This window comes from Nannospalax galili, unplaced genomic scaffold (genome assembly GCF_000622305.1).
Source record: "Nannospalax galili isolate Female #2095 unplaced genomic scaffold, S.galili_v1.0 scaffold311, whole genome shotgun sequence".
Taxonomy (NCBI): Eukaryota; Metazoa; Chordata; class Mammalia; order Rodentia; family Spalacidae; genus Nannospalax; species Nannospalax galili.
The window spans coordinates 1,061,833-1,085,656 of record NW_008330298.1 but is presented as its reverse complement, the minus strand read 5'-3'; the positions used below and the strand labels follow the sequence as shown (position 1 = coordinate 1,085,656).

General features: G+C 38.4%; 1 pseudogene; it reads right to left on the bottom strand.

Moving 5' to 3' along the window:
* Positions 1-6,542: 6,542 nt before the first annotated feature.
* Positions 6,543-19,117, bottom strand: LOC103743016 (annotated as a pseudogene).
* Between the last annotated feature and the right edge of the window lie 4,707 nt (positions 19,118-23,824).

Below are 23,824 nucleotides of genomic sequence, written 5' to 3'. Positions count from 1 at the left end.
ACTTGCAAATTTCTTAGTTTAAAAATGGTAAGAACTGGGCATGTTGTTGCACAACCCTAATCTCAGTGCTCAGGAGGCTGAGGCAGTATTGTGAGTCCAAGTCCAAGACTGCACAGCAAAATCTTATCTCAGAAATGAAAATAAAACCAAACAGAACATAAAATGGTGCTTTGATTTAATTTATATAATTTAAATAAGGGAGTTTAATGATTGAAGAAATTCGTTTACCTTGTTCATATGTTATATTCATTTTGAAAACATTATTTGTCTTTTGCCCAAATTTCATTGGGTTGTTCATTAATTATTATTTGTAAATAATTCTTTCATATATAAAATATACTCAGCCTTTAGATGTAGGGTGTGATTCCATATATTTTCCAGGTTCTTATTTGACTTTCAATTTAGGTATTTCAATGAATTAAAGCTTATCATTTCTTTTTTGTTCTATGAAAATCCGTGTTTATTCCTTTAACCCATAGTGTCACCCTATCTTTTTTCACATTGCATGCAATCAACTATCCCTTAAATTACATGTATAAATCTGGTTGTTAACTGGCTTCCATATGGCTTTTCATACCCTTTCCTTTGGGTTCTGCCCATAATCTGACTTCTGCCATATTTCGATGCCCCTCTGTGGGAATGACTTTTGTAAATGGACTTTTAATTAACATTAGCAAAACCATGTGCTCTTGTGTCTTGTGACTTGGGCACTTATCTTGTTCTCTGGGCAATTTCAATTTGGTGCTCTACCCAATAAATGAATGAATGTGGGTATTCTTGAGAATAATACATCAAAGCACCGAAAGGCAACATACCCATCTCCATTGCACACAGTGAAGATTTGGAAGGATGCGTGACCTTGGATGAATGAGATATTCTGGAACTAGGGATGCAAAGACAGGACGGTCTGTTCAGATTAGGGTGGAGTCAAACTTGTACTTCCCCAATGGGGAAGCCATTTTGAATAAAATTATGGGTGGGACTGGGCTTGAGGACAGTTCCAGAAACAGAGGAGCTCCCGAGACAGTTCCATAAGCACAGTTCTTGGAGACAGAAAGTTCCAAAAGATATCCATGGGAATGAGTGCCCTCCGAGTTCTGGCCCACTCTTAAAAACTAAATTTACGAGATAGGACTTTTTTTAAGGTAATTATAATGTTGGCATAGTAATGCGCATTCTTCCCTGCTTAAGTGTCTCCAAAACCCAGTATTCCACCTCTCTACTTTCATTTTCCTCATAATCAGCTATCTTTCCCCCCTTAATGCATCCTCCAGCCCATGTGCCCTTTCTAGTTTCCAGGATTCTGCTGTGCACCAAGTTAACACACAAAACAGAATTTGAAGCAAAAATCGCCATATGATAGATAATTTGAGGAATTTGGTATGGGTCTCTGTTACCTCACTCATTTTTTTCCAGTTCCATCCATTTGCCTACAAATGTGATTATTTCATTTTAATTTAGAGCTGATTAATGGTCCATTCTGCACATATAGAACATTTTCCTTATCCATTGATCAGTTGATGAACATCTAGGATGATTCCATTCCCTAGCTATTTTGAACAGAGCAGAAATGAACATGGATATCCAAGTGTCTCTGTAGTACAGGATAAAGACAGTTGGGTATATGGTGAAATATTATATACCATAGTCAAGTACATAAGTAACTACTTTCAATGCTTTCATATTTTTAAAAATATAATTTTTCAGTTGTATCATATCATTTTACTCTAGGATTTTTAGTGCTTATATGTTAAACTCTGGTTTTGTCACCCTTTACCTTTGCCTAAGTCATTTCACTGCTTCAACAGAATAGAAGGGCAATTTGTTCTCTTGCAGTTGGCCAAAGGCATAATAGAAAGTAAAAAAAAGTCATCCTTGTAACTGATTTTTAAAATAGAGTTTGAGAATTTCCTACTTGAGTATAATGTGTTTAGATCAAATCCACCCCTACTCATTCCCCTCCAACTCTTCCTATACCTCCTGCTTCTTACTCCCAAATTCATTTAGTCTTTCTTAAGCCCACTGAGCCCAAGTATTCCTTCCCATATGTACATGGGTGTGGGGTCATCCACTGGGACATCAGGAACATTGGCCATACCCAGAAAGAAAAATGACTCTTTCTTCCCCATCAGCCTTTAGCTGCCAATAGCTCCTCAGCTAAGGGTGAGATTTATGAGCTCCTCCCAAATCAATGCCGGAGTTTTGGCTACCTTAATCTTATGCAGGCCTAGTGCACGCAGTCACAACCCATGAGTTCATGTGTATAACAACTGCAATCCTTTTAAGTCATAGAATTAGACTGTCTTCGAGAATGAACTAAGCAGGTCTCACGAAATCCCAGCACTCTATACCATTATGCTTGAGATCAAGTTTCTAGTATAGGTTTGCATAACATCAAAATCTTCATTTTGTTTGTCAATTTTCTGTTCTGTCTTTCTTAATCATGTATTAAAGACCTGATTAATTTAAATTTTCTTTTATCTCAGCCTCACTGAAGCCATCCTTTCTGTATTTATTCTAGTTTGTTTCTCCATTGCTGTGACAAAACACTGTGACCAATACCAACTTGAGGAGGAAAGGGTTTATTAGGGTCACAGCTCCCAGGTCATAGTCCACAATGGTGCCCAAGGTAGGAACTCGAGGCTGGAATCTGGAGGCAGGAGCTGGAGCACAGGTCACTGAGGAACACTGCTTACTGGCTTGATCCCCTGATTCATGCTCAGCCTGCTTTCTTATATAATACAGAACAACATGCCCAGGGGTAGCACTTCCTACAGTGGACTGGCCCTCTCGCATCATTTAAAAATCAAGGAAATACCTCATAGGCATGGCCACAGGCCAGTTCAATGGAGGCAATTTCCAAGACCGTGGAGGAACACCGCTTACTGGCTCGCTCCCCTGGGCCCTCAGCTACCTTTCTTATACAGCCCAGGTGCACCTGCCTAGGGATGGCATCGCCCGCAGTGGGCTGGACCCTCCCACATCAACTAGCAATCTAGAAAATGCCCCACAGACATGGCCACAGGCCAATTTGATGGAGAAATTCTTCAATTGAGGCTCCCTCTTCCCAGGTGTGTCAAGTTGACAACTAAAGCTATCCAACAAATTTGACCCCTTATAAAGTTGACACATGAATACATCACTGTTAAACCACAATCTCTCCCTTTCTTGTCCCCAATGTATGATGCTAACAATATCCAACATAAGACAGTAAAATCTTAAAAGTATCATAGTCCTTAAAAAATCCAAATACTTAAAAGTCTCTTTTAAAAGTGACTTAACTGTGGGTTCCTATAAAATCCCAAGCAAGTACTGTCTTATTTCAAAAGGGAAGAATCAGGCACACCTAAGCAAAAAATAAGTCCACAAAAGTAGCTCAAGGCTGGACATCTGGGATTCACTCACTGTCTTCTGGGCTTCAAAGGATATTGGCAGCTCTAGCTCTCTGACTCTGCCATCCACAGCACACGCAGCTCATCTCGCAGACACAGGCTGGCTCCATTCCACACTTTCTGTGGCCCTTGATAGTCATCCATGGTTCTAGCATCTCCGAAAAGCTGGGGTATCCACTGAAACTGAGGCTTCACTTTCACCAGTGCTCTTACCTGGCCTCTCAGGGTGCAGAGCCTCAGGTGCTCTCTGTGACCCCTTCCACACTTGCAACACCAGAACCATGCAGGACACATTACAAAGTCCTGTATCCAGCTTGAGATGGAGGCTTGGGCCCCCTCTGGACCACAACTTATTTGTGCTGACCCTGAGGAAATTCTTCCCAGAAGATCTTGCTGCAGTAATGCTGGTTTCTTGTTACTTACAGCTGATTTTTCATCCTTTGCTAACCAGCATAAATTTTAGCATCAACTGTCTTAGTAAAAAAAGGTTTCAATTCAGGTTCTGATCTCTTCTTAACACAGCTGATTCTTCAGCTCCACTGAACCAGAATCCATAGATTCTCAATTCAAGACATCACACAAACAGCCCTGACAGTCTCTGCTTCACTTTGAAGCTTCATAAGCCAGGCCTGAATTGTCCACAACTCTTTCAGCATAACTGTCCTAAGCTCCACAGGAACATAGTCTAAGCACTCCATGACTTTTCCAGCCAAAAGTTCCAAACACTTCCACAATCCTCCCTAAAACACCAAGGTCTGGTCTGTCACAGCAACACCCCATGATCCTGGTGCCAATTTCTGTCTCAGTTATTCTTCATTTACCCTGTCTACTGGCGGCACTGCCCACAGTGGGCTGGGTGTCACACATCACTCAAAAATCAAGAAAATACCCCATAGGCATGGCCACAGACTTGGCCAATGGAGGAAATTTCCCAATATGGGTTACCTCTACCCAGGTGTGTCAAGTTGATGACTAAATCGATCCACCACAGTATGTAATTGAGAAAAAAATAATTTAAAATAAATTTAATTACACTTTCTATCTGAAATTTTTTCCTTTATTGAATTTTTTTGTATTTCATACAGAACATCCCAACCAATCTTATTCACCTTTGTAGATGCATGCCAAATGGCACCCTCTCATAGCCCCTCCACTGGAGCCCATATACTCTGTCATCCTGTTTCTCTCCACTGTGTTGTCAGTGCCCCCTAGCTGTTTCCCAGTGCAAGTCTGTTCACTGAGTCTAATCAGCCTATCTAGAGTCCCTTGTTTTAGGAAGATTAGCTCTTCCTCATCTAGAAGCAATCAGTTGCCAATGTTCCTTTAGAAAAGATTGGGGTCTACTGTTCATTTTCCAAGTTCTATGCTGGGTTACTTTCTGGGAGTCTGTTGGGCCACACTGGCCAACAACTCAAAGGAAGGTATCTCCTGTTTGGCATTGTTTCTTCTTATGTAGCCTTTAGCTACACACATGGACTCTTAAAGAAACATACTGCTCACTTTAATCTTTGGTCATACTTTCCTTTTGGGTGTTTAAGACCATATAGTTGGCCCAAATAAACCAATTTATTTTTACTCTTCAGGTCATTGGAGGAACTGTTCCTCGGGGGTCACATGGGCTTGGAAGGAACCCCTGGCTCCTTTCTTTTACCAGTTCCACGTAAGTGAAGATAAGTCAAAGGCCCTGCTTGACCATGGATGGCTTCATTTGGAAGCATGGAGGAAATGTTCCTTTGAGTTGACCCTCCTCTTTGTAGACTGATCACTGGTTCAAGTCCATCTGGTGGAGTCTCCATGGCCTCCTTGAACAAGAGGACAGGTGACTTACCATAGTTACAGGACATTTTGAGAGATGATCCATACTCCCTGGAACTTAGTCAACCTTGGAGGGAAAGGAGCAATAACTGTCCTTTAAGTGCCTCTGACCAGATTAGTATAGGCCTCAAAGTATGGCTGTTAAACATCCAAGAATGTACTTTTAATTACCATGTGCTATGTAGATAAAGCTTGGGCAAAAACCAAAGGTTCTCAGATAAACCTTGCCTAGACATATATTATATTCTTTGAACTAGTTGTATGTATAATTTGTCAGTAGGATGTTGGACTAATATGGTTCCCTCTGTTTTTTTAAAACTAGCTAGGCATTATTTATCTCTCTCGCTGTCTAACCCTTCCACCATGGTTCCCCCATTTAAAGTGCCCCCATTTTCCCCATTTGTCCATTAATAATACCCTTCTCCTATGGTCCCACCTCTCTTCAGGCCCTTCCCCTTTATCTTCAAGGTCCCTTGTATAACCTTCCCTTCCCCTCCCATTTAAATAACCCCATTTTTATCCATATCTCCCTCATTAACACATGTTCCCTACAGTTCTCTCTCAGGTTCTTTCTTTTCCTTTACCTCCCTGGTTCCTCTTCATTATCCAGGTTCCCATATTTATATCTGGATACATACTCACTTATAAGAATTGTGCTAGGAACCACACATGAGGGAGAACATACATCATTTGTTTTTCTGAGTCTGTGTTACTTCATTTAGTATAACAGTTTCTAGATCTATCCATTTACCTGCAAATTTCATGATTTCATCTTTCTTTACTGCTGAGCAGAACACCAATGTATAAATATACCACATTTTCATTATCCACTTATTAGTTGAGGGACACTTAGGTTGCTTCCATCTCTTAGCTATTGTGAAAAGAGCAGCAATAAACATAGACGTAGTAGTGTCTCTGCAGAAGGGTGAGTTCATTGAGTATATGCCAAGGAGTAGTATAATTGGGTCAAATGCTAAGTTCATATTTAGTTTTTTAAGCGTTCTCCACACTAATTTCCATAGAGGTTGAGGAGGTTTGAAATCTCACCAGCAGTGGATGAGCATTCCCATTTCTCTTGATCTTAGCCAGTCTGACTGGGGTAAGATGAAATCTTAAAGTGATTTTGATTTGCATTTTCCTAATTGCTAATGATGCTGAACACCTTTTAAGATACTTCTTAGTCATCTTAGCCCATCTTTTTTTGTGTTACACCAATAAACATTTGTTCAGAGAACACGATCTTCCTAAATATGGTTTATTTGGTAACAAGGTAAAAAGAAACTCTTCTGGTAGTTGAACCTCTGCAGTCAAATGGATGGCAACACACGAGTTCCCTCAGACCAGAGCTTTTGCTGTAATGCGAAGATGCTCAGTTATATTATTTTCTAGACAGGTGCTAACTGTTGTGCTTTTCAGTGTTTCAGTGGCTGCTACAGTTTCCTTCTTGTCTTTGGGTTTCATGGCAAGAAAGAGAAGCACTTCCTTGATGTTATTGGAGTCTGTGAGAAACATGATGAGGTGATCAATGCCCTTGCCCTAGCCAGCTGCCAGGGTCAGCCTGTATTCCAGGACTGTACAAAAGTTTTCATCTATGCACATAGCCTCATCATCACCAGCAGCCTTGGGGTTGGACTGTTCTTCAAACAGCTGCCACTTCTACATGAGGTCACTCAGCTTGGTGTAGGCATTGCATATCTCCTTCTTCATGACAAACAGCTCAAAGCATTCAGTCAGACCTTCTTTGGAGTGGTGCAATTTGGCCAAAGGGCTCATTATCTTTGTGTGATCACTGATGGATGCATGATTGATGCATGTCACTTTGAGGAACTCTCCAACAAGCTTATCAAGGAGCCTGGCTGTGGTCCAAGGTGGAGGGAATTCAACAGCTTTTGCCACAAAAATATCATCACAAATTTTGTGAGTTTCTTCAGTTTCAAAGAGGTTAGTTTCTGGCAACTTTACACCCATGGCTTTCTCATGCTCTTCTATCATGCTGATTCTTCAGAAATGTGGGGTGAAGTCAATCTCGTAGGCTTGGCCTTCTGGCCCATCTGGGTGGTAGTTGATCTTTTAACTAACTGTAATGTTTTTCACCATACCTGATAGGATCTTCTCTGTGATTTCCATGAGGTCATGATAGTCTGTGTAGGCCATCTAAAATTCACAGGTGGTGAGTTCAGGATTGTGAGTCAAGTCAATTCCTTCATTCCAAAACTGGCTCCCAATTTCATAAACTCTGTGAATGCCACCAACTACAAGCATCTTGCAGTAGATTTCTGGAGCAATTCTCATATATAAGTTTATATCCAGCTCATTGTGATAGTTGATGAAAGGCTTGGCCACAGCTCCCCCAGAGATGATGTTCATCATGGGAGTCTTGTTCTCCAGGAATCCCAGCTCATCCAAGATTTTTCCTATGTATGAGATGATCTTAGAGTGGGCGATAAATTTCTGTCTCACGAAGTCATTTAGTATTAAATCCAAGTACCTCTGATGATACCTTGTTTCCTTGTCTTTTCAGCCAAAGTGAAGATGAGGCAGTACATGTAGGCAGGGAGACAGCAGTGTGATTTCATAGGGAATGATGCTTAGCTCATTCTTTTCCTGGTTTTCCCAGGATTCCCCAGAACTCCAATAATGTCTCCACGCCACAGTTTGTTATTGATACGAACAAATTCTTCCTTGGATTTATAATTCCTGGAGTTGGCCATGACTTGAAACTTGATCCCCTCTCCATGACGGTCATAGAACATGAGCTTCCCCCCAGAAGCTGTCTTGGCATAGATCCTACATTTGGTTCCAGGGTCTCCTCCTCAGCACCCACACCATTGTCAGCAGTGTGGCTGGTGGCAGCAGCAGCCTGGCCTAGCTGCTTCTCACTGAGCTCTTTTTACTTGGGCTCTTTCTCTGCCACTTTCTTCTCAGTTTTCAGATGTCTCTTTAGTTCATTCTTGCTTAGTTTCTGCTCCCTTGGCCCATCTTTTAATTGGGTTACATCCTTTATTGATTCTTTGTTCTTTGAGTTCTCTATAAATTCTTGATATTAAACCTCTGTCAATGTGTCGCTGGTGAAGATTTTCTCCCACTCTGTCATTTTTCGCTTCACTTTCTTGTTTGCTTCTTTTGGTGTACAGAAGCTTTTAAGTATAATGAGGTCCCATTTGTTGATTCTTGACCTTATTTCCTGAGTAACTGATGTCCTGTTTAGAAACTCCTTTTCCTACACTAATATCTTATAGGTTATTGTCACTGTCTTCTGCTAACAGTTTCAGAGTTTCGGGTTCCACATTGAGGTCTTTGATCCATTTGGAATTGACTTTTGTGCAAGGTGAAAGATAGGGTAGTTTAGTTTCATTCTTCTACAGGTGGACACTCAGTTTTTCCAGCACCATTTGCTGAAAATACTGTCTTTCCTCCAGTAAATGTTCTTGGCCAATTTGTCAAATATCAGGTGGCTGAAATTGCATGTGCTCATATTTGGGTCTTCATTTTGTTCCATTGGTCTATGGGCCTATTTTTATGCCAGTACCATATTGTTTTTATTGACTATAGCTCTGGTATAGTAATCTCCCCAGCATTACTCTTAGTGCTCAGGGTTGCTCTGGTTATCCAAAGTCTTTTTGTGCTTCCATATGAATCTTAGGATGTTTTTTTCCAATTCTGTAAAAAAATGTCATGGAGGTTTTGATTGGCATTGCATTGATCTATAAATGGCTTTTGGTAGGATGGTCATTTTCACAATATTAATTCTTCCAATCCATGATGATGGGACATCCTTCAGTCTTCTGGTGTCTTCCTCAATCTCTTTCTTTAAAGATCTAAAATGTTCATTGTAGAGGTCTTTAATGTCATTGGTCAAGTTTATTCTGAGATTTATTTTTGAGGCTATTGAGAAAGGGAGTGTTTCTTTGTATTCTTTCTCTGATTGCTTGTTATTGGTATATAAAAAGGCTACAGACTTTTGTAGATTAATGTTGTAGCCTGCCAGTTTCTTGAAAGTGTTAACCATTTTTGGAGCTTTCTGGTGGAAATTTTGCATCTCTTAGATATAGTATCATATCATCCTTAAAAAGGGATAATTTAATCTTTTTGAATTATGACTCTTTTAATTTCCATTTCCTTCTCTTTTCATATTGCTCTTGCAAGGTTTTCAAGCACTATGTTAAAAAGGAGTGGAGATAGTGTAAAGCCTTGTCTGGTTCCTGATTTTAATGGGAATGTTTTCAGGTTTTCCTCCATTTAGAATGATATTGGCTATGGGTTTGTTGTATATGGCTTTAATTATGTTGAACTCTGTTCCCTTCAGTCCAATTCCCTCTAAGACTTTGAACATAAATGCATGTTTAATTTTTCAAAAGCCTTCTCTGCATCTATTGGATGACCATGTGGCTCTTGTCTTTGAGTATATTCATATGATTGATCACTTTTATTGCCTTGCATATATTAAACTATCCCTGCATCTCTGCAATAAACTTAACTTGATCATGGTGGATGATCTTTTTGATGTGTGTCTCTGTGCAGTTTGCAATATTTTGTTGAGAATTTTTGCATCTATGTTCATTAAGGATAATGGTCTACAGTTTTCTGTTTTGGTTGTATCTTTATCTGGTTTTAGTACTAGAGGTGATGGCTTCATAGAAGGAATTCAGAAGTTCTCCCTCCATTTCTATCTTTTTGAATAAATTAAGTAGTTTTTTTTTTTTTTTTTTAATTGGAGGTTTTGTAATACTGATTCAATTTCCTGGTGTGTTATGGGTCAGTTTAAGATGTTGATCTCTTCTTCATTTAGTTTTGGTGATTCCCATGCTTTTAGATACCATTCCATTTCTTTTTGTTTTCAAATTTAGTAGCATATAGGTTTTTATAGTATTCCCTTATAATATTATGGACCTTTTTGGTGTCTGTTGTGATGTTTCCCCTTTCATCTCTGATTTTATTGATTTGGAGGTGCTATTACTTTTGGTTAACTGTGCTAGGGGTCTGTTAGTCTTGTTTATCTTATCATAGTACCAGCTAAGGATTTGTTGAGTCTTTGTATTGCTTTCTTTGTTTTTATTTCATTAATTTCTGCTCTGATTTTTGTTATTTCTTCTTGTCTGCTGGGTTTGGATTTCATTTTCTTGTTGCTTTTCAAGTGTCTTGAGCTGCAATGTTAAGCAATTTATTTGTGTTCTTTCTGATTTTTTAACATAGGCCCTTAGAGCTATAAACTTCCCTCTAAGGACTGCTTTCAACATGTCCCAAAGGTTTTGTTCTGTTTTATTGTCCTTTTATTTTAGTTCCAGGAAAAATTTTATTTCTTTCTTAATTTCTTCTTTGACCCATACATCATTCAAGAGTGTGTTGTTTAATTTCCATGTGTTCATCTAGGGATTCTTTGGGTGTTGATTTCAAGCTTTATTGCATTGTGGTCTGCTAGAATGCAGGGATTTATTCCAATCTTTTTGCATTCGTTGAGGCTTGTTTTGTGGCCTATATGTGGTTGATTTTGGAGAAAGTTCCATGGGGCACAGAATAGAAAATATATTCTTTGGTGCTTGGGTGGAACACTTGGTAGATGTCTGTTAGGTCCATTTGATATATGGTATTGTTTAATTGAGATGTCTCTCTGTTAATTCTCTGTCCTGTTGACTGATCTAATGCAAACAATGGGGTATTGAAGTCCCCTACTCTTAATGAGTAGGGATTAATCTGGGTCTTAAAGTCTTGTACTGTTTTTATGAAGTTGAGTGCACCAGCGTTTAGTGAATATGTGTTCATGACTGTAATACCTTCTCGGTCAATTGTTCTTTTGATCAGAATGAAGTGGCCCTCTTTTTTTCTTCTGATTAATTTTAGTTTGAAGTCTGTTTTGTCAGATATCAGAATTGCAACTCCTGCTTTTTTATTAGGTACCATTTATTTGGAATATATTTTTCTATCTTTTCACCTTAAGGTAGTGCCTGTCCTTGAAATTCAGATGGATTTCCTGCAGACAACCAAAGATGGGTTTTGTTTCTTCATCCATTCAACTAGTCTGTGTCTTTTGACTTGAGAGTTCATCCATTGTTTGTTATTTAAAGTTATTATTGAAAGCTGTGTGTTGATTCCTGTTGATTTGATTTCTGTTTCCATTCTTGGTATAACTGTGCATTTCTATAGTTATAACTTCATTAAATGTCTTTGTTACCCCTTTGGTATAGTTGTTCCTTTCTTCAGCTCTTTGTATTGCTTCAAGAAGTCTCTGAAGGGCTGGTTTTATGGACATGAATTCTTTCAGCCTGGTTATGTCATGGAAGATTTTTCTTTCCCCTTCATGTATAATTGATATTTTGGCTAGATAAAGTAATATGGGTTGGCATCTTTGTTCATTTAGAACTGGGAATACTTTGGTCCAGGCTCTTCTTGCTTTCATAGTTTGCACTGAAAAATCATCTGTAATTCCGATGGGTTTTCCCTTATATGTGACGTTGCTTTTCTTATGCAGCTTTCAATATTCTCTCTTTGTTCTGTACATTTAGTGTTTTTACTATGATGAGCCCTAGGGAGTTTCTTTTCTGGTCCTGTCTGTTTGTTGTTCTATGTGTTTCTTGTATTTGTATGGGTTTGTCTTTCTTCAATTTTGGAAATTTTCTTCTACAATCCTGTTGAAGATCTGGTCCATACCATTATCCTCAGATTCTTCTCCTTCCTCTATGCCTGTGATGCATAAGTTTTTCTGTTTTTTTTTTTTTTTTTGTTTTTTTGAAACAGGGGCTTCCTGTAGCTTCAGCTGTCCTGGAACTAACTATGTAGACCAGGCTGTCCTCACAAAGATCCACCTGCCTCTGCCTCTCAAGTGCTGGGATTAAAGGCATGTGCCACCATGCCCAGCAAGTTTGTTTTTTTATGGTGTCACATAATTCCTGCATATTCCATTCTTGTGTTTTACTAAATTTTTTGTAATTTTTGCTTGAATGGTCTAATTCGCCCACTTTACCTTCCAGTCTTGATAATCTGTTTTCCATTTCATTCATCCTAGTGGTAAGGCTTTCTCCTGTCATTTTTAATTGGCTTATTGAGTGTTTCAATTCCTTCTTCATTTCAGCCTGAATATTTTTCAATATTTCTTTTTTCTGAATTCATTCAGAAGTTTATCCCTATCTTCTTTTAGTTCTTTGATTTCTTTGTTTGTGTGTTCTTTAAATTCACTGAATTCTTTTATCATGTTTATAATTGTTCTTTTGAATTCCATATCCTGTGTTATCCCTAGGGGGTTCTGATTGCACTCCTCTACAAGATTGTTGGTATTGGTGGGAATCTGTTATTTGGGTTTTTCATGTTAATTTTTTTTCACTGTTCCTTTGACATATGGATTTTTTTTGTAGTTTCTGATTCTTGTGTGAGACTCAAGCCTTCCTTTGTTGAGTTAAGTCTGCTTCTGTTTGTTACCTTTATGTGCCTTTGTGGTTTACTTGTTGGGAATGAAAAGCTGGTTGGTCTAGGCTTCAGGTTCTCTCTTTTGATTTTATATTGCAGGGGCCGGATGGCTTTAGTCCTACTGCTCAGGAGTTCTGACAGAGGCCCAAGTCTCATGAGGATCAGATGCTCTCATACTTTCTCCTAGAGTCTGGATCCCTCTAGTCAACAGGCCCAGTACAATTTGGGAGGATTGCTAGGTAGAGGTAGGATTCAAGACTCCCAGGAAGTCATGGAAGGAGGCTGATCTCAGGAATTCAGAGCAAGCAGGGAAGGAGGCTGGTCGCAGGCATCCAGGAAAGATGCTGGCCTCAGGAATTTGGGCGTTGGGCAGGCCAGGGATGAAGGCTGGCTTCAGATGTGCAAGGCAAGGTGGTGGAGGGAACAGGCTTTTAGGACTCCAGGGGAGTAGACTGAGGAATTGGGTTGGTCTAGGTGCAAAGGATCAGGAAGCAGTAGGAGTCTGAGCCAAGAGGGTAGTTTAGAGGTCTGAGGTGCTAAGAGAAGAAATGGGCCAGTGCCCATGCTAGCCTATGTGAATTTTTAAAATAATTTTATTGTTATTTTTGTCTTTTATTGTTGTAGTTGGTGGTGGTTTTTTGAGACAGTGTCTCCCTGTAACCTCAGCTCTCCTGGAACTAGATATACAGACCAGGTTGGCCTCTGTCTCACAGTGATCCACCTACCTCTGCCTCCTGTGTGTTGGGATTTAAAGGCATGTGCCACTATGTACTGCATGTTGTTATTTTTTCTGAGACAGAAAATTCCTGTGTACCCTCAGCTACTCTGGAACTCTCTATGAAGACCAGACTGGCCTTGATGTCACAGAGATCATCCTTGCTTCTGCCACCCAAGTGCTGGGAATAAGAGCATGAGCCACCACGCCTGGCTGGATTCGTCTTTTTAAACTTATAGTAACTTTCCCTTTTCCTGATTCACTATTTTTATTCTATACGTAAGATTAGGTGATTACTTATTTGCTTTATTTCTGCTAGAATTATTCATTGTGAAATAAAAATCATTTAGAGTCATTGTTTGCCAATAAACAATCATGTGGATTGTCCTTTTGCCTTCAAATATTTGAGTAGTATTGACATAATTTTTCTATTTCAAAAGAAAACAACTACATAGTAAATGTCAAACACCTATTAGGCACATAGCAATCTGCATAGCATTACATAGTGCAAACCTCTAGGTATGAAGAAATCATCTTTACAAATCCCTTCAGAATACTTCCTGCTTTTTATAACAGGAAGGATTAAATTGTAGATTTTCTTTAAAAGCAACCATAATATAGCATATCTGTCCTGAAAATTCAGTAGAATCTTCCTTTAATTTACTATTGAAAACAGGTCAGTATGGATAACTTATGACTTAATTTTGAGTTTCATGTTGCAGTTTGATGCTCTGAATTAACATATGATTGCCTGTCTCTTGTAGATGAATCCTTACATGACAGTACCTGGACATTTTACATGTACCCACACAAGCATAAGATGAGGGCAACAGGAAAATGACCACACTTTGTCGCTGTTGTTGTTGTTTTTCTTTGAGAAAATTCAGTTTGTTTTTCATCATGCCAGCATGTAGCAATGAACACTATTTACATTTTAAATAATAGTTGTACTTAGCAAAAAGGTGTCCTTGGTTATGACAATAGGCAGGCTATTGATTTTAGTATACATAGTGGTCATCAACCTTTACTTTTGTTGACTCTTTGTACCATGCAACCAGTGTCACTGGAGCCTCATACATAATTATCTTGCGGTGTGTTACATACGAGTATGAAAACGTCAGAATGAAACACCTTATTACGTACGACCAATAAAAAATTGAAAACATTTGAAACACTTAAAAAGGAGTACCTTTGATTTAAATTTTTTTAAATTATATTTATTATTTTTATTTTAGGTGTATGAGTGTATTGCCTGCATGTATGTGAGTGCACCCGTGTCGTGCATTGTTGTGGAGGTCAGAAGAGGGCTTCAGATTCCCTTGGAACTGGAGTTAAAGACAGTTCGTAGGTGCCATGTGGGTGCTGGGAATCGAACCTGGGTCCTCTGCAAAAGCAGCCAGCGCTCTTAATCACTGAGCCATCTCTACAGTCCCTGTATTTTTAATTTTTATTTACGTTTTTTTGGTCTTTTTGAGAGAGGGTCTCCCTGTAGTCCCAGTTGGTCTGGAACTCCCTATGTAGACCAGGCTAGCCTCAAACTCACCTATAGATCCACTTGCTTCTGCCTCCAAAGGGCTGGGATTAAAGACGTGTGCCACCACACTTGGCTATTTTTTATTTTTAACAGTTCAAAACACTTATGAAATGGTTTTTAAGTCCTTCTTCCCCCTAATGCACTATCTCATTACTTCTTATCTGCTGAAACCTTTCTTTTTCCCAAGAACTCCCCTTCCTAATTTCATGTCTTTCTGTGTTCATATGATCTTCTGAAATTGAATAGGTCTGTCTGCATGAGCAATTATCAATGGTTATACCACTGAAGAAAGTGACACTGCTTTCCCAAGCCAACATTAGCAGTCAATAGTCCCTCAGGGTATCATGAGACTTCGTGAGCATTTCCCCTTTCTATGATGAAATATTGATAGGCTCAATATTGCATAGGTTATGTGAAAAGAATCACAGTGAGTTCATGAGTGGATGGGCTATGTCATATCTAGAAGACAATATTTCAGAGTGCTCCTATCTAACATCTGGGTCTTATACTCTTTCTCACCCCTCTTTTGCAATATTCACTTAATCTGGAGGGGTGGAGGGAAGTGGGATATAGATATCCCATTTAGGGCCAAGCAATTCACAGTTACTGATTCTTTGTATTTACAATGTTTCTATAAGAATATTAACAGTAAGTAGCGTTTCTTGAGGTCTTACAGTATGTTAAACATTGTGTTTAGTTTCATGTGCATACCTGGCTTTAGTTGTCTCAAAAAGCTTCTGAAGTGTGTTTCCCATTATTTCCCCACTTTACTATGAGGAAGCTGATAGTTTAAGAAACTGCATGATAAGTGTAATTGTCAGGATATAAAAACACTAGCCACATCAGAACAAAAATGCTAATATGGATACTTATATTTACAGACAAGTATGCCAGCCACCACTCTTCAAAGAAGCTACTTTTTTCAACAGGAGACTAATACATAGTTTCACAACTGGTCACATACATAGAAATCATGTCTATAGAATTCCTGTCTACGAAATTCTCATCCCGCAGTGAAACATCTACAATGGAATCTCTACACCTAAGCCACACAGGTCATAGTTGAACAGGGGGTATAGAGAATACTAGTGCATCTCTCAGTTCTCACCAGCACATTCATTCTGATGGAATAGAAGGTAGTGAACACAGAAAATCACAAGTGGTTAAAGTATAGAGAATAAGAGACTGCAGAGTGTGTGTACATGGATAATACTCTTATATTAAACCTCATTCACCCAGGACCCAGGGCCCACTGTGGACGAGGAAGCAGAAACACTGTAAGAGGTAACGGAAGTGCATTACCATAAGGAAACAGAGTATTCCAGGCTTCTGGAAACTTGCTCATATGCATTTACAGCAATGTTGATGGCATGCACAAGACCCATGCAAACTCAAACTGGACAGCTGATCACTGCTGGGTGAGGGAGAGTTGGTCTTCTTTAAGGAGTGACATTAGATAGGTTGAATAGGCTTCAGTGGATGAACTCACACTAATGAAACCTGGGAACACAAATTCTAATCAATATGCCTTAGAATATATGACAGAATGCATGAAATTCAGTGGTCAGGCAATGCTGGGGGCATTCAGATAGAAGGGGTCTAAATATGATTAAGATCTATTTATTGTATGGAATGCATACAATTCAGTTAAAATATACACTAAACTTCTGGTCTCAGAAGCAACTTCAATTTAAAATTATGATTGATACTTTGATCTGATTTTGTAATCCAGAGCCATGATGTAATCTGAGTGTTCCAACTGGAAGATTTGTATTTGAATTTGCAATTTAATAGCATTTCTCTAAGCCTTCTAGAGGATAAACCTTGGGCTATGGGCAGGAAAATTCTTATTTAAGACAATCTGTACAACTTGATGGTACTCCTTGGCACTATTCCAGTCTTCATTGATTTTATGCCTTTCCAATGGAACATCTACAAACATTGAACACATTTAGGATCACTGTGTTTGTACCTTATGATATTCTTACTAATAGGAGAAGGTTTTATTTCCTATGTTATTCTGAGCAAGGAAATGCAATACATACTGTTGAATTAATGCTAAAAAGACTGAAGCCAGCAGGTTTTCTGACAAGGCATCAGTTACTGAAGAAGACTCCATTGAGGAGTACAACCTTATTCCACTGAAATGAAATTTTTATTTTCCTATTTTTCTACTATAGTGGAGCTTCAATGAAGTCTGGATGCCTGGCTTGCCTCAAAGATTTCTGTTGTGAGAGTCAGTGAAAGGGGCATCTTTAGGCCTAAATTTTCATTCCAAACCAGGGCCCCAGAAAGGGAATTTGTTCAAACTTTTGTTTTCCTTTTCTTACAGCTTTTAAAAAATAGATGAGTATGTCTGTTAAATTCTCAAGAAATCGCATCCATTGCTTTGACGTAGAACTTTTAATTTTGATGTAAACTTCAGAGAAATTGAATTAGCACATTCATTTCCTCCTTATCAAGTTTGCCCTTCACTTGTTCACCCTGCCCAGACAAGCAGAAAAGACTCACTATTTACAAAAGATAATAACCTGGCAAGGCCAAGTTGCTTGCTATCTCGGGTCCCTGAGGTGTCAGTGATGCATTGTACTAATCTTCTCAGGGTTCATCACCCTTTATAAGAGACTCAGGAAGAGATTGTTTATCCCACTGGAATGTATCTCCAAAGTCCTTTTGTGATGTTAACAGCACAGAATCTAGGTGCTATACAGTGGTGCTCTGTAATTTCTGCTACATTAAAAACAAATGCACATTGCACAACTCTTTCACCTTTTATAACCTCAGTTTCCTTATGTATCACATGGAGGTAACAATAGCTTTCACCACATATGATGTCAAATACTTAAGCATACATCTAGGAAAATAAGAAGTGCTCAAAAATTGTCATGTATCATTATTGAAAATACTTCCTTCATCAACACACTCAAGAATTTGGCGTATACTAATGAATAAGAGAGGATTAATTAGTAGCAGTAAATCAAGATGATGAAGAAAAGAAAAAGGTTCAGCAAGATATAAATTCAAAACCAAACAAAACAGGATATTCTAAAATATTACCGAAAGGAAAAATATACACAACAGAGAAAAATCAATGCATCAATAGGAAAATTTCAGAGAACAGTGGCACAGTGATCATAACTTAGCAAAAAGTAAGGAATTTCAAGACACACTTGAGATTATGTATATTTCATTGTTTCTCAAAGTGTGATCTGTGGGCCCCCTTAAGCAAATTTCATTAGAAACTGGCAAAAATAAAAATAAAATAAATCCAGAATTCTAGTGTCTTACCCAGTCCCAATCTACTCCTGTAGACAAATCTTTGCAGTTAAAGACCTAGCATTCTTTATATTTAACTATGCTTTGGATAGAATCTGCTACTCTAAGGTTTGAGACTCATTGAGCAGTTCATCTGTTACTTTGCCTATAGAACAACCTAATTGAAAACTTTGGGAGAAGCAATTATTTCTCACTGTAATCAATATAACAGTAGTAAAGATATATTTTGCAGAGCTCTTTGCTCTAGTATAGATTGTGTTGAGAAAAGAAACTACCGTAGAAAATTGCAAGAATGTATTTTCTTTGTTATCTTTTGGAGTCCCAAGCTTTCTCATTATTCCAGTCAATATTGCATACCTAGTTTGCCTTCTCAAATACTTACAATGTTGTATGTTCTGTTATACCATCAGTTTACCAGATCATCTGTTCTTTGAGCTATTTACTCAGTTCTCTTTAAAAAAAAATTTGTGTGTGTGTGTATGAATGTTTTGCCAGCATGTATGTAAGTGCACTCATGTGTGCAATGCCTGCAGAGACCAGGAGAGAGACTTGGATCCCCTGGAAGTAGAGTTTTGACGGATGTTAGCTGCTATGTGGATGTTGGCAACCAAACCTAGGTCCTATGCGAGAGCAGCCAGTACCCTTAAATGATGAGCCCTCTTTCCAGCCCCTCGGTTCTCTTGAAGTAATTGTGAGCTTATCTTTCTGGGATACAGCTTAGGTAGCAATACAGGTACATCACTCTGTGAAGATGAACACCCCTCAGGTCTAGATTTCCTATGCTACTGTTATTACCATCATGCACATTTATGACTGGATTTTTCTTCAAGAGTTTAATATTTCATTTTTCTTATTTTTGTACTTTGATACATTTAATTAGTGCACAAAGTAATTTTGTTGTTATTGTTGAATCTCCTCTCCACCTTTTCCAACCATCAGCTCCACCTTGAAACCTTCGATCCTCCATAGTCTCTTTACCACTTTCATGTTGCGTGTGTTGTATTTCTTTTCCCTACCTTCCTCAACACTGCTTTCCTATCTCATGGACCACACACACACACACACACACACACACACACACACACACACACAGTGAAAGCAAGTCTTTACATATGAGAGAGAATAAACAGTATTTCATTATTTATCTTTCAGAACTGGCTCACTTTAATTAATACACCCATTTTCCTACAAATTCCATTTTTCATTATTGTTGAACTAAATTCCATTCTATTTATGTATCCCATATTCATTAACCATTCATCAGTTGAACATGTATGCTGATTCTACCATAAATAGAGCAACAATGAACACGGATATAGAAATATCTCTGGGGTAGGATATAAAATCCTTTGTGTATACACCTAGGAGGTGTATAGTTGGTTAATATGGGAGATCCATTTCTAGTCTGCTGACAGACTTTATTGATTTCCATAGCAGCTCCACCAGATCACACTCCTATTAATACTGTGTAATGCTCCCTCTTTCCCCACATCCTGACTAGCATTTGTTTGCTTGATAACAGCCACTCTTACTGGAATGAGAAGGACTTTCAAAGGAGTTTTAATTTGCATTTCCTTGATGGCTAAGAATGTTGAATAGTTTTAAAAATATTTATTGACCACTTGTTTCTTGTCATTTTTATGTTTTTCTGGATCAAAGAAACAACACACAAAAGCAAAACAAGCAATAATACAATAATTAAAGAAGAGAATAAAGCCTTCATGTGCCATGAAAATAGTTCCTTTTAATTCTGTATACTTTAAAAGGTGAGAAATATGATCCCCTGGCAAGACCAAGGAACAAAGGGAATATCCTTTTAAAAATATTTTATTTATTATTTTTATTTTATGTGTATGAGTATATTGTCAGCATGTGTGTAAGTGCACCTGTATCATCCAAAGCACCTGGAGGTCAGAAGGCATCAGATCCCCTGGAACTGTAGTTATAGACAGTTGTTAGCCCTCATGTGGGTGCTGGGAAATGAACCCAGGTCCTTTGCTAGAGCAACCAGTGCTCTTAACCACTGCGTCCTCTCTCCAGTTCCCAAAAGGAATATTCTTTAGAGTGACCAAGAAAATTGTCTTAATTAGTATTACAGTTATTATTCGTGGGTTAATTTTTTAAAAAGACATTTTCTCACACTGCAGCCCATGTTGGCCTGGAACTCACTATACATCCCAATATGGATTTGTATTTTTAGGAATCTTGCTTCCTCAGCTACACCAGTGCTTGGATTATAGACCTGAGCCACCAGGATCAGCTAACTGTCTTGCTTTTGTGAGAAAGTGTTTTGGTATATACACCAGACTTACTTAGAACTTGTCTGCTGAGCTTGTTTAGAACAATTGCTACTACTATAATTACTAATGCCTTTATGAAAGCCACCACTCATACTACTGATAGTTAAGATTTATTGAATGATGGCTTTGTATCAGTTGCCTTTCCAAATTCTTTAGCTACAGTATAACATTTCATTAATAAAATAAAAAATTTTATGGTTTTCACTGTATTTTGAAAGGTGGAAAATTCAACTATAAGGAACTAAATTGCTTATCAAAACTCATATGACTTATTGGTGATAAAAACTGGGATTATAGACCCAGAGAAGCTGAATTAACTAAATTAATCTAACTTTCTATCAAAAGGCAAGTCATATTCCCTTGCAAGTAGTCATGGTCTATGTGTATAGCCTTTCTAGAGATATTAAGAACACTTAGTATTGAAACATTTCGTGTCCAAACCCTCAAGCATTCAATAGTTTTCTATCGATTTTTGTTGTTGGTTTATTATTTATTTCGTTATGAATTTTTTGATAAGCAAAACTGTTCTTTTCCATAAAGTATTTGTAATTTTACCATTTGAAAACTATTATATATTCAGCTAGTAGAAAAATAGGACAGTTATTTAGAGAAATATAATGTAAATACAATGACAGAAAAAAGATGTACATATATGTTTTCACATTTATATATAAAGACATTGTGCTAATGTCTAATAGAAATAAAAAACTTTTAATGGAAAATGATTGATATTTATGAGATTTCAGGGTATAAAACAATGTGAAAGGGAAGGGCTAAATATATGAATACTCTCATTCATTTTTAAGATGATATGCATTTAAAATAACAATGAGAAAATAACTGCCACTTATTAACAATTCTGACAGTGATTTTTTAAAACCAAGATTTTTTGTATAAATCAAGACTCATAAACTTTAACTCAGTTCAAGACTAGAATAACACTTTCGGCCAAGATTTCAGCATTCGTTTATTTATTTATTTATTTTTTTTTCATCTTTTTGAGGCAGGGTCTCCCTATAGATCCAACTGGTCTGCTGGTCTGGAGCGCTCTATGTAGACCAGTCTGACCTTGAACTCACAGAGATCTGCCTATCTCTGCCTCCTGAGTGCTGGGACTAAAGGTGTGTGCCACCATGCCTGGTGTATTAGTCACTTTTCTGTTGCTGTGATAGAAACACTGACCAAAGCAATTTATAGAAGGAAAAGTTTATTTGAGCTTATGGTTCTGGGGGAATTACAGTCTGTCATGGCAGGGAGGCATGGTGACTGGAGGTGGCTGGAGCAGGAGCAGCAGAAGCTAACCTCTCACACCATCACACAGGCACAGAAAGCAAGAGCAACTGGAGATCTGGAAAGGCTTAAGAACTCTGTAAGCCCACCCCCAGTGACATGCTTCCTCCAGGATAGCCACACCTTCTAAAACCTCCCAAAACAGCGCCACCATCTGGGGACAAAATATCCAAATACTTGGAGCCTATGGGGGAACATTTTCATTCAAACCATCACACCTGGCTAAGATTTCAGCATTCTGTTGTGAGACTAGAAGTTATCAAATATAACAGTTCATTTCTAGCTGTAGGAAATGTAAGCTCTCAGCCATGGGATATTTTCTCTTCAGTTATTTAATAGTCATAGCTATATCATGATACAAAATTAGACTATAACATCAACTAACTTCCTGCCATCTTTTGTGAACTATTAGATTTTTCATGTAAGACAATAATTGTATGACATTTGAAAATGTAAGTCTTAAGACATTATTCTGTGCTGTAAGAAGACAAATACATTACTTTGTATTGAGCATTGTTTTGTGTGGATGAAGTGTAATTTGTGTAGTCTCTGAGTCAATCAGAATAAAGTCTACTGGAAAGAAAAAAGAAAACATTAAGATCAGTAAGAAATAAAAATACAATAGTTCTCATTCTAGGACCTGCCTGTCTGCCACACATTTCTCTCCTCCCTTCTGGGCCCTTGTTTAATTGACTTGGCAGTGGTCCTGGGCTCAATGCCACCATTGCCACAGGTTCACATGTGCAAGCTTCCAGTGGCCTGAAAGTCTCTGCTTCCCTGTGTTCATGAACCAGCCCTGGCTGTTCCAATCTTTCTGTCCCCTTTTCCACAATGTTCCCTGAGCCATGAGTATAGGAGGTTCAATATAGGAGTCTTATCCAAGGAGACACACTCTGCTATCTATTATTCTTTAGAACTTTGTCAGTTGTGCATCACACTCTTCTATAAGGAAGCTTTACTGGTGAGAGTGAGGAATGCATTAGTTTTCTTTCTACCTCTTATTCTGCTATGTTCTGTATTAGTAACTTTTCTGTTCTGTGATAAAAACACCATGACCAAGGGAACTTATAAAAGGAAGAGTTTATTTAGCTTATGGTTCCAAATAAGCAAGAATCCATCATGGTGGAGATGCATGCCAGCAGAGGTGACTGGTGTAGGAGCAGAAGCTAAGCTTTCACATCTTCATACAGCACAGGAAGGAGAATGTGACTAGAGATCTGTCAAGGCTTAAGAACACTCTAAGCCCACCCACAGTGATGTGCTTCCTCCAGCATGGCCAGACCTTCTAAGACCTCCCAAAACAGTGCCACCAACTGTGGACAGAAATGCTCAAATACTTGTAGCTTTTGGGGGACAGTCTCATTCAAACCACCACAGTTCCATGAACCTTAGGTGTAGAGGTTCAACTGTATATGTGTCACCAAGTACTGGGCATCTATCTGAATTATATTCTCTGTGTCTGACTACTTGCAGAATTCTGGAGTAGCTTCCATCTGTTGTTAAAAAGAGCTTCTTTGATGAGTGGTGTACATTATGTTTGTCTGTAAATATAATGATCCATATTTAGCATATGGTAAGAAGTTTCATTTGTCTAGAGATATGAGATAGGGTTTTCTCTAGGATCTATGTCCTCTCCTGCCATGTATATTTGGATAAGTTTACAGTGCTCCCCATTAGTTCACTCCCATTGAAAGGGCTTTAAATCAATTTAGATTGCTGTTGATTGTCCCCAGACAGCAGTGCCACTACTTCACCAATAGAGGTAGTTTGCCATGGTGGTCATTATGGTTATTAGGCTTTAGGGCTGATTTGGAACATTGATTGTTTTTCTCCCTTGGCAACTTGCATATCATCATCAAGCATTATGGTAGCCAAACTTTGGTTAGAAGGCTTCCAGATCAGTTCCTGCTCCATTGCTCCAACTCCTGTACCATAAGTATGTCCTGTCATCAGCAGTAGGATCTTATCTAATAGTTCTGGGAGATAACCAAAAGTTTGGCAATAGCCTGTTATTTGGAGAATCTACTGGACAACTCTAAACAATTACTCCAAGGGAGGTCTCTTCTGTCTGGCACTGTGGCCCTTGCCAAGCAGTTCCAAGATA